Source organism: Schistocerca nitens, chromosome 8 (assembly GCF_023898315.1).
Source record: "Schistocerca nitens isolate TAMUIC-IGC-003100 chromosome 8, iqSchNite1.1, whole genome shotgun sequence".
NCBI classification, from domain to species: domain Eukaryota; kingdom Metazoa; phylum Arthropoda; class Insecta; order Orthoptera; family Acrididae; genus Schistocerca; species Schistocerca nitens.
The window spans coordinates 392173176-392185753 of NC_064621.1; positions in this window are offsets into that span (position 1 = coordinate 392173176).

The following is a 12578-nucleotide window of genomic DNA, read 5'->3' on the forward strand; positions in this document are numbered from 1 at the left end:
CATTTGAAAGCTCTTGTCTACGCAACCCCGGTACCAAATGTAGACTCTTCGTTCTCGTATTGTGGACGGCTGTGATACAATACGCGATTCTCCAGGGCTGCATCAGTGCATCAGGGATTCCATGCAACGGAGGGTGGATGCATGTATCTTCGCTAACGGAGGACATTTCGAACATTTCCTGGAACAAAGTGTTTGAAGTCACGCTGGTACGTTGTGTTGCTGTGTGTTTTCATTCCATGATTAATGCGATTTGAAGAGAAGTAATAAAATGAGCTCTAACATGGAAAGTAAGCGTTTCCGTATACATGTCACATAACATATTCTCTTTCTTTGTGTGTGGGGTATGTTTCCTGAAAGTTTGGCCGTACCTTTTTGTAACACCCTGTGTTGTCAGTTTCCTTCAGCACTACGTGTGCTCGCGGGGCCCCTTCACGATATTATGCAGGTGTGCCAGTTTCTTTGGCTTTTCAGTGTAAATGGCTTTCAGAAATTTTAGTGTTGTTTATTGCTGCGGATGACTGATAGAACTTAAGGGAACGTTTTGGAGTTAATATGTCTCTTGAGACGTCTTCCGACTTGGGCGATGCGAAACGCACTGTTACAGTTAGGTACATCCGCGATGCTGCAGCTGTAATGCAAAGTTCCGTGCGTGTATAGGTACAGTTGCCCGTAATTTAGCGAGCTTGATGGAGGGTGTTTGGCGGTTGTGCACGCAAACTTGGGCCGTAGCCGCTCGCTGCGAGCGCGCCGCCTGCTGGCGGTAACGGCTCAATGATGCCGGTCGTCGGCGTTTTACGATAATGCAGGCCTGTGGCGCCGCGCGTTACTGCCCGGCTGGGTGTCCCGCTAAATTAATTAGGGGTGCCAAGTTTTGCCAAGTACGGTGGTTGCCATTATCGGTTGCGGGCGGAGGGTAGGCACAGGGGTGTGGGTGGAGGAGGCAAAGTGATGAGCACCAGGGGTGCGGCGGGAGGCGAAGAATGAAAGTTTGATGCGTGCGTGTGCCACTACCTGCCGTAATGGACGGCGCCGCCGCAGGCTCGGTGGGGGCGCAGCCGGAAGCGGTCGCTCCGTCGGCGAGCGGGCAGCGGGCGAGGCAGCGCAGCCCAGCCGCAGGCAACCTGCCGCAATCTCACCGTCCGCTGTTCTCGCGGCCACCGCCCCATACGCCCTCATGCCGGTGCGTACGTGGCCGCTACAACCCCAATGCACTCACATCGTGGTCGCTACCGAACGTTGTTCTAAGTACGAACACCGTGGTGTGATTAAACACGTTCACGTCAGCGAGTACCGCCGGTGCCTCACGTTAGATCCTCCCATCAGGCGGCATATGCCATTAGTGGCTCACGCTAGACGGGTGGTCGTCAGACGTGGTCTGAATCGTGCATTCCCGTAGTCCCCAGCCTTATCGTGTATTGATACTCAGCGGGCAAGAAGGCCGGGCTCCAGACGACACGTGAAGCTACCGAGAGGAAGGACCGTCGTTTTTGGCTATGGCTCTGGCGCATCGTACCTTACCTTCAACAGCATGTTGAAGACCAGTTGGCGCCACAATGACACAACGTACTGTTCCAAATCGGTTACTTCAAAGACAGCTCCGAGAGAGACACCGAATAGCTTGCGTACCATTGACCCCAAACCACCTCCATTTGCGATTTCAGTGGTGTCAAGAAAGAGCTCATTGGAGGGTAGGGAGGAGGTCTGATGTGATTACTGATGAAAGCCGATTCCTCCTTGGTGCTAGTGTTGGTTGCGTGGTGGCTAGAAGGAGGCTAGTTGAAGACCTGCACCCAACCTGACTGTGTACTATGCACACTGTACATACGGCCTATTGGGAAATTACGTATGACAGCAAGAGCACGCTTACGGTTATCCCACATACTATGAGTGCAAAATTGTATGTCAGTGTTGTGATTCGATCTGTAGTGCTGCCATTCACGAACAGGACTCCTACGGGTAATTTCCAACAGTTTTACTCTCGCCCAAGATGCTGCACAGATGGTCGACATTTTGCTTTGGCCTGCTCGATCACCAGATCTATTTGCAAACTATCACATGTGGAAGATTACCGAATGACAACTCCTGCGTCATCCATAAGCACCAATAACCGCCTTTTATTGACTGACCAAGTGCAACAGGCATGGAAATCCATCCTAAGAAAAGACATTCGGAAAAATGAAATGTGTGGGAAATCTTAGGGGACTTAACTGCTTACACACTACTTAACCTAAATTATCCTAAGGACAAACACACACATCCATGCCCGAGTGAGGACTCGAACCTCCGCCGGGATCAGCCGCACAGTCCATGACGCAGCGCCTTAGACCACTCGGCTAATCCCTCGCGGCAAACGACATTCGGCACCTGTACAACTCAATATATGGATGTTTGAATACCTGCATTCAGAATTATAGGTGTTAAACTCGTTATTTATGTACCAGCACTTCACATTTGCAATTCCTTATATGTCACTTAAATTTTCCTTTGGTCTGGCATTGTTAATAACTTAAAAATGGTGCCTAGACAAATATATTAGCGAAATTTCATTGCTCTACGTTAACTATTTAACGGTGGGATGATTTTTTCTCTTTATGTGTTTTTATTTATATTTTCTAATAGTCTGTCTCCTCCTTCCTCCTCTCCTTGCCCATCATCTCCCTCAGTTGATGCTTACCTCCTCCCTCCTCTCACTGCTCACCATCTCCTTCAATTAGTACCTATCCACTGTTTCCTCCTCTCTCTGTCCATCAACAATTGGTGACCCTCCTTCCTCTTCTCTCCACGCAACATCTCCCTCAATTAGTGCATATCTCCTCAATCCACCTCTCTCTGCCAACCATCTACATCAATAGGTGTCCATTCCATCCTTCCTCATCTCTTTGCCCATCACCTCCCTCGGTTGGTGCCCCTCCTTCCTCTTCTCACTGTTTACCAATTCCCTCAGTCAGTGCTTATCCCTGCGTCCCCCTCTTACTGCTCACCATCTCCCCCAATAAGTGCCTATCAGCTCCTTCCTCCTCTGCCCAACAATCTCCCTCAATCCATGAGTATCACCTCCCTCCTCTCTCTGCCAACCATCTCCCTTAAGCGGTGTGTATACCTTCCTTCCTCACCTCTCCAACCCACTGTCACCATCAATTTATGCCTATTCCCTCCTCCCTCCTCTCTCTGTCCACCAACTCCCTCAATCAATGCTAACCCACATCTTCCTCCTCTCTCTCTGCCCATCATCTCCCTCAATTGGTGCCTATCCCCTCTTTCCTCCTCCCTCTTCCAACCATCTCCCTCAATTGGTGCCTATCCCCTCCTTCCTCCTCTCTGCCCACCATCTCCCTCAGTTGGTGAATATCTCCTTTCTCCTCTCTGTGCCCACCATCTTCCTCAATCAGTACCTATGACCTCCTTCCTCTTCTCTCTGCCTACCATCTCCCTCAATTGGTGCATATCTATTGGTGCATATGTCCATCCTCCAATCTCTGTCCACCATATACCTCAAGTGGTGCCCATTCCCTCATTCCTCCTCTCTCTGCCCACCCTCAATCAATGCCTACCCACGTCTTCCTGCCCTCTCTGCCACCATCTTCCTCACTTGGTGTCCATCCCCTCCTTCCTCCTCTCTCTGCCCGCTATCTCTCTCAACTGGTGCCTATCCCCTCCTTCCTCCTCTCTCTGCCACCATCTCCCCCAACCCTTGCCTAGCCCCTCCTTCATCCTCTCTGCCCATCATCACCATAAATTGGTGCATATCCTCTCTTTCCTTTTCTCTCTGCAAACCATTTCCTTTAATCAGTGCCTGTCCCCTCCTTCCTCCTCTCTCGGCCCACCATCGCCCTCAATTGGTGACTATCTCTTCCTTCTTCCACTCTACCCACCACTTGTCTAAATTGGTGTCCATCCCCTCCTTCCTCTTCTCTCTGTCCACCATCTCCCTCAGTTGATGCCTATCCCCTCTTTCCCCCTCTCTCTTCCAACCATCTCCCTCAATTTGTGTCTGTCCCCTCCTTACTCCTCTCTCTGTCCACCATATCGCTTAATTGGTGCCTATGCCCTCCTTCCTCCTCTCTATGAGCATCATATACCTCAACTGGTGCCTATCCCCTCTTTCCTTCTCCACCAACCCACCATCTTCCTCAATCGGTGCCAAAGCCCTCCTTCCTCCTCTCTCTGCCTACCATGTCCCTCATTCGGTGCCTATCCTCTCCTTCCTTATCTTTCTGCCCACCATCTCCCTCAGTTGATGTCCTCCTTCCCCCTTGCTGTCTGTCCATATCCTCTTCTTACATTCTCTCTCAACATTATCACTCTCATGACAATAGGGCTGTTGATATTTCTTAACTGTACCGTATTTCTTTCCAGGTTGTAACTAACATGTGTACCGAATTTGATTGAACTCTTTGCCGAGTTTAGGATAAGACTTTTTACCCGTGGCTTTGACCACATATACGTAGGTCAAATGTATGGTACATCTATTTAATATATTTCACTTGAATCTCTTCCAAATTTCACCCTGCTGTTTAATTGTTACGCATCGCGATGTTTATAACGTCGTATCTTCTTAAGTACATACAGTATAATGGTATAATTTTGCAGATACGTCGAGTTGTAATGTGGCTACTGCCTACGAATTTTTTTCGAATAGCGTTAGCAGCATAGAAGTAAGGAATTAAAATGTCATACTTGATGTGACAGTTTTTCAGGCATGATAGTGTTTATGAGTCACATCTGCTGAACTATGTGTCGTACAGTGATATGGTTCCTCTGGTGCAGTCAGTGGTATACTGACTGTCAAATGTGTTTCGAATGCTTGCAGTAGTAAAGAAGTAATAAATTACTACGTCATGCTTGATCAGAGAAAAAGTTGTAAGCTGTAGACTTATCTCCTTTCATGATTTTTGGGGATCTTCAGCGAGAGAAAGTTTCTCAAAAGTTTGAAATTATGTGTAAAGTTTATTAGAAAGCTCTACGATCTGATGTTCTCGAATACTGAATGACTTAAGTGTATCTCTCAGCGTGTCCTGAGTTGCACTGCTTTTCAACCCTCACACCCACTCTTTTCACAGGTAAATGATTCTTACCCCGTCAATGATGAGTTGCAAAGAATAAATTATATTTGTACAGAGGTTGGTTCAATCGATCCACTGGTTTGGGTGAAGATGTGAACATACGTACACAGATATGCACATTCATTTTTACAAGATCTATGGGTGCACCTAGCAATTAACAGCAAAAACTAAAATTTTTCACAGAACGCCAAAAGTCCTTAAGAGTATAGCTTTACTGCTCAATAACAAATGAAAATGCTTACTCTGGCAATAATCTTTAAAGATGAGCTGAATTTTAATTCAAGCTGGTGAAGTCGGCTGTGAGCTATATAAAGTTAGCCACTTACCTCAGGGCCAGAGGGGTAAGCAGCTTGAACAATTTGTGGTCAGATGATGGGAGATAAGAAATGTTTTGTTGTTTATAAATTTAACATACGAGTAATTTGGAGCCACTGTTATGTAATACTTTTTAAATGAATGTTCCGCCATTTGACTGTATAGATCGGATATTCTAATGTATAATCATGATTTTGGCCTTTCGCCATTTTCAAGTACCACAATCCTTGGCATAATCAGACTTCTATAAACGAAGTCATCGTTGAAATAAATAACTCAGTCTAATATATTTCTACAATGACTTCGTTTATAGAAGTCTGATTATGCGCAGAAGTGCAGTACTTGAAAATGGCCTAAGGGTGACATTATTATTGTGAAGTAAAGTAACGGATCTTTATAGGCGTGCAGCAGAACTATCATTTAAAAAGTTTTGTTTTTCGTTTGCCAACTCTGTCAAGTCCTGGACGCATGGGCCTGTTACTGATCAACGGCTACGGTATAAATTTTGCATTTACATTAGTAACTAAACGTTTGTGATCACCTTTCATATTGCATAATGTATTTGAAGACAAATACAGTTACTCATATTAATTAATTAATCATTGCCGCGCGGGATTAGCCGAGCGGTCTTAGGCGCTGCAGTCATGGACTGTACGGCTGGTCCCGGCGGAGGTTCGAGTCCTCCCTCGGGCATGGGGTGTGTGTTTGTTCTTAGGATAGTTTAGGTTAAGTAGTGTGTAAGCTTATAGGGACTGATGACCTTAGCAGTTAAGTCCCATTAGATTTCACACACATTTGATAAAAATTAATCATTCGCTCACAAAAACAGCAAGAACACTCGTCAGCAGTAACAGTGTCACAACTTTGGAGTCGCTGAGTGCGGCAGCAATGTGAAACAGAGTACGATCGCCAAAAGGTCTACAATGCAGTAATTAACGATTGTGGCACCTCTGCAACTGTACTGAATGGTTAGGTTTTACTGCTAACTTCCAACCACCAGTTTCCGAACATATTGTTAAGTGAGAGCCCGGTAACAGGTAGCCGGCCGAAGTGGCTCCATCGTGCCGGCTCCATCGTGCATGAACCACATTGTTGTGTCTAGCAGCACAGGTAGAGCATCCCGTATGAAATCATGATAACGTGCTCCATTGAGCGTAGGTGGAAGAACATGGGGCCCAATCAAGACATCACCAACAATGCCTGCCCAAACGTTCACAGAAAATCCGTGTTGATGACGTGATTGCACAATTGCGTGCGGATTCTCGTCAGCCCACACATGTTGATTGTGAAAATTTACAATTTGATCACGTTCGAATGAAGCCTCGTCCGTAAAGAGAACATTTGCACGGAAATGAGGATTGACACATTGTTGGATGAACCATTCGCTGAAGTGTACCCGTGGAGGCCAATCAGCTGCTGATAGTGCCTCCACACGCTGTACATGGTACGGAAACAACTGGTTCTCCCGTAGCACTCTTCATACAATGACGTGGTCGACATTACCTTGTACAGCTGCAACTACTCTGACGCTAGCATTAGGGTTGACGTCAACTGCAAGAAGAATTGCCTCGTCCATTGCAGGTGTACTCGTCGTTCTAGACCTTCCCCAGTCGCGAGTCATAGGCTGGAATGTTCCGTGATCCCTAAGACGCCGATCAATTGCTTCGGACGTCTTCCTGTCGGGACACCTTCGTTCTGGAAATCTGTCTCGATACAAACGTACCGCGCCATGGCTATTGCCCCGTGCTAATCCATACATCAAATGGGCATCTGCCAACTCCGCATTTGTAAACATTGCACTGACTGCAAAACCACGTTTGTGATGAAGACTAACATACCAATTAACGGATTACATGGCTTCAAAGAAGACGCACTAGCAACTATTGGTCACTCTCAAGCCAAGGCACACTGAAGAACAAACAAATACATATCATTTACTGAGCAAGATACAACAACATTGCGCCAATTTTCCTTTAGACAAGGAAGTCGCAGGGCAAGGATATCAATAGGTAGTAAGTTACGGTGCACTCTTCCCACACACAATTATACTTTTAACTCCTTTTCAAGGAGGTCCCCGTCACCACAGCTCAGAGTTCAACCTTCATAACTTTATTTAGCGGCTGCCCAACATTCTACAAGTCGCTAGGCGATCTGGCTGGGCACATGCGTTGTCAAACCCAAATCGACCCAGCCAAACCCCGCCGATAGGCTCTGCTGCTCCAGCCGTTCGCCTTCAGTCGCGTGACGTTCACAGCTCACTGCCTCCGCGCCGAGCTCCCACACGTCAACTACGAAAATCAAAGACAGTCACAAGGAAGGTGACTATCGATACCGGTACCAGAGGTAGTTAGGCCAGCAAAACGATCCGTCACGACTCATAAAGGAATAAAAGTTTCTTTTTATTCTGGGGCCTAACATAAAAATTCCCGGACACTGAGAATGTTGCAGTAAAAAAATCAAACTGAAGCCCTAATAAATGCTATATGACTGGGTCTTAACGGCCCAGTTTCTTACGTCAGTTAAGCTCCACCGGTGTGAGCCACAACACATAGATGGGAAGGCCGCACAACTGGGAGAACTCGAAGTGGTGACGTCTGCGGGAGGCAGAAAAAGTAAACAATTGTCTTGGGCTGTATCAACAAGGTGTTGGCTTAAATAACTCGTTTCGCCAAGTGATCATTACGAGACTGCTATTTAGGTACACAGTAATCATGTCGTGTATTACTAAATTGTATTAGATTTTAACACAACATAATATACGTCTATGCAGTTTAATATTCATTACGGTTGTAAAGTGTTCAGTACGAAAAAGTAATCAAAATTACACAGCAGGAAACGAGGTTTATGTGCGTTCAGTACTTCTCGGAATTTCATTGGCCAATTCCAGTTTATGAATCTGGTGAGACATATCGTCTGATAAGTGCTTGTTTTCATGCATAGGACAATGTGCTCCACTGCTCTGAAGATCTAGTGGAGCTTACCGACAAGAATTCTAGCATTCGTTGAGGTGTAATAAGCCCCCACTCAAGGCAGCCAATCTTCCCAAGCAGTATAATACGTGAACGTTAGACAGGTCATTTTGCTCATGTTGTTGTTGTTGTGGTCTTCAGTCCTGAGACTGGTTTGAAGCAGCTCTCCATGCTACTCTATCCTGTGCAAGCCTCTTCATCTCCCAGTACCCACTGCAGCCTACATCCTTCTGAATCTGCTTAGTGTATTCATCTCTTGGTCTCCCTCGACGATTTTTACCCTACACGTTGCCCTCCAGTACTAAATTGGTGATCCCTTGATGCCTCAGAACATGTCCCACCAACCGATCCCTTCTTCTAGTCAAGCTGCGCCACAACCTCCTCTTCTCCCCAATTCTATTCAATACCTCCTCATTAGTTATGTGATCTACCCATCTAATCTTCAGCATTCTTCCGTAGCACCACATTTCGAAAGCTTCTATAAGCTCTTATAAGCCTAATTTTGTACCTTGAGCTTGGTGTACATTATTGATGGCCTGGGATCAATATTAATTGCCTGATCTATGGTGGAGTTTTGAGTTGAAGCCTTTCCACGATATGTTACGTACCAATAGGCTGATAAAAAACTACAAGGCTGGTTGCCAATGTATTGGAGACTGGGGCCTTGCCTTGAATCCCGGCAGCAAGGTTTCGGACGACCTTAAGCTAGGGGTGTTGATAAAATATCGACGTGTCGACATATTCTCCTAAAGGGTCGATAAGTAACTGTGATATTTCTCACAAACATATCGATATATCGACACCGAGACGGAAATATCGACCGCCGATATTTTTATTTCACATCATACTTTTTTCGCAATATTCTGTAAATATTTGAAACCGTTCTTTTGAAATTTTAGTACATCGTAATTTAAATTCATTGTGTGAAGGGATCTTACTACTTTTTGAGCTTGCGTCTCTTTCAGTCTTTCTCTTTGACTGTGTGAGCAAGTACAGGTGGCATAAAGAAGAAGTCCGATTACAGTGGGGGCTGGTGTTGTGAACAGATTACAGACATGGACAAATAGCACACCAGTTTTGGCTTAAAAAAATACTTAACTAGTGTGCCATTTCTTCAGATCGGCGTTCATCAAAAATAGTTACTGGAAATTATCATAAAAAATCTGAAAGACAAGTTTGGTCTTCGCGGTTGGCTGACACGTGAAGGGAAATGCTGACGTAATCCAAGCAAGACTCTACCAGTAGAAACTCCAATGTTTGACTTGATCACGTAATTAGGCATTGCAGCTGCTAGTTCGCAGGCATTTGCAGAAATGATACAACAGGGTAGTCGACATGTGACGAAACCGAACGACATGCCCATCGGACACCTTGTATAGTGCCACTTATATGCAGTACCATTAATTGAACCTGGTTATCGCTAATGGTGAACGTGTTTCATTTTCCTTTCAATTCTTGCTCTAAGGGGGATAAGCAAGCAGACAGCTTGTTGATGTAGAGGATATCTAATAAAGAATCACTACTCAAAAATACAGTACTAAATTCGGCAGTAAATTTGATGGTGAAGTTGTTTGGTTTGTGGGGCGCTCAACTGCGCGGTTATCAGCTCCCGTACAAATTCCCAAACTTTGCTCAGCCCAGTCTCCCCACTTTCATGAATTATGATGAAATGATGAGGACAACACAAATACCCAGTCGTCTCGATGCAGGTGAAAATCCCTGACCCCGCTGGAAATCGAACCTTGTGCAGCAGATACGTGGGTTGTCCAGAAAGTAAGTTCCGATCAGTCGCGAAATTGACACCACAGTGAAACCCCGATGAAGCTTTGCACAGATGTGTTGGGTAGTGTCTCTGGAGCTCCGGAGACGGGATGTTTCCACCTCACTGGCAGCGGCGTAATCGTGCGTAACAGCGCCCTCATGCCGCGGTGGAGGTTGTCGGAAAAGCAGCGGCGTAACTGGCGGCTCGCGTATCTGGAAGTGCGGCCGACTGGATAGCGGCCGATACCGCAGTGCTCTTGTGTGTAATAGATTTATCTATCTAAATTACAGAGAGAAGCTTCATTATGTGTCACAGGTCTACACGTTCAACATGAATGCGGGCAGAAAGTTGGCGTACTTTTAAGTTAACGCATAGGAGTGTAAAACATTTTTATTTTCAGAAGAATCATTTTATTGTACACGAGTATATCACCTACAAACATGCATATACATACCCTGGGGTACTTTTTACAGTTACGTTTAGCATAAAAAAGTTAAATTTATCTTTCTAGAAGGTTCAAGGTTCTCTACACGGACACACGACAAAGACCCACGTGATAGTCAATCTCATAACGCCCAGTGGCGTCAGGTTCACTATGAAGACGTCCTCCGATCACCAAGGTGGCTGATTCTTCACGGCAACGAATTACGTTCTTTACAGCTGCTTGTACAGAGGTCAGATGCTGCTGATGAAATTTTGTGCGTGCTACTGGGAGATGTCCGGAATTAACAGAATCCACCGGCGCATTCCACCAGAGAGCTGCCTCATCTGAGTGACTCAATGAGAACGTGCAAAAAAGCTAACTAAAAGTTAAAGTGAAATTTCCAATAACAAAGCCACTGAAGTTCTGTAAGGCTACATTAACAAATTATACGACCACTGAAAATAGGCATGTAACTCATCAATGGTCGGACCAAAATAAAAATCATCGATAAAGCTAGCAGCCTTGTCTAAATACATACAATGTCATTCAAAAATACAGGAAGGCACAAACAATCAACAGCTGGCAATGTCACTTTATACGTTCAAATATGGAGTCTCAACCTGCAAGGCCGTCTTCACCATGCGGAAGAGGAACTCTGAAAGATCACCTTATTTCGCGGCTAAGTGACAAAAGAAGCGCACGAGGCATTCCTATGGTTTGCTGATAAAAGATTTCGCATTATGTTGCGAGATGTGGAAGGGAAAGTTTGGCATTCTGTAGTGGGACGTGACTCACTACAAAATGAGCAGCGGACATTGCAGAAAGGCGAACTGCGTACATCTGAAATGGTTGTCGCAAGGGGCGTGAAATAAGTAGTAAGCAGGTTAGATGAAACGGAGTAGTTCTTTACGCTGACCAGGTATCATTTGTAAACAGGTATGATGAAAATCGGTGTACAGTTTATCTTGGAATATTGCTCAAGTGTGTGACATCGATACTAAATAGGTCATCCGATATTGAACGTATACAAAAAAGGACATCCGGATTGATCACAAGTTTACTTGACCCATAGGAAAGCGTCAAGAACATGTTGCAAAATTTGAGCAACTTAAAGACAAAAACGACTGACAAGTTAAAGCTTCCTAGAAAAGTTCTTCCACGTTTCATAAAAATATAAGGAACCTCAGTTAAAATTATGTTTTTTGAAACAGAAGAATATTTTCTATGGACTGTTGTTACTATTAGCATTTTTAACTTTGCAGTTTCGTCTTTCTACTGCTTAGTATATAGAGTAGGGATGACTACTGTGAAAAACTTCTAAATATATGTCAACAGCTTTTATTAAATCGCCACTGAGCGATTCGAAAAAAAAATATATTAAAAACATGTCCCTCAAATAATTTTATCTGATTCATTAACTTTTCGTCTTACGTCCCATAAACACATCTCCAGTGTACAATAACATTTAAAATTTACTCATGAGACAAAATTAATATACGCCCCATCCATAAAGTTCATAATATATTTCAAACAAATATTTCACTGAAATACAAACGTCCGTACATAAAAAATGAGCAATCCTCTCTGATAAACTGGACTCAACTGAACCAGATACGTTAACGTAACACTGCAAACATTTCTCACGGAGAAAACAGGGACAATGTGTGATCGTTGGTCTGAAAGACAACGGTTTTCGGCGTGTTACAATTTGTGACCAGATATTCGATAGCGCGGCCTGCATTCAAAGGCATCATTGTTATTTCAAAAGAGAAAAATACAGTTTCTGTAGTCACTTAAGATATTACACATACTTCAGAACGCAACAAAACCTTGAATAATTTGTGTCGAATGTAATTATAAGGAGCAGTTCAAATGTTCAAATGTGTGTGACAACTTATGGGACTTAACTTCTAAGGTCATCAGTCCCTAAGTCTACACAAATCTTAACTTAAATTATTCTAAGGACAAAGACACACACCCATGACCGAGGGAGGACTCGAACCTCCGCCGGGACCAGCCGCACATAAGGAGCAGTCAAACGAAAA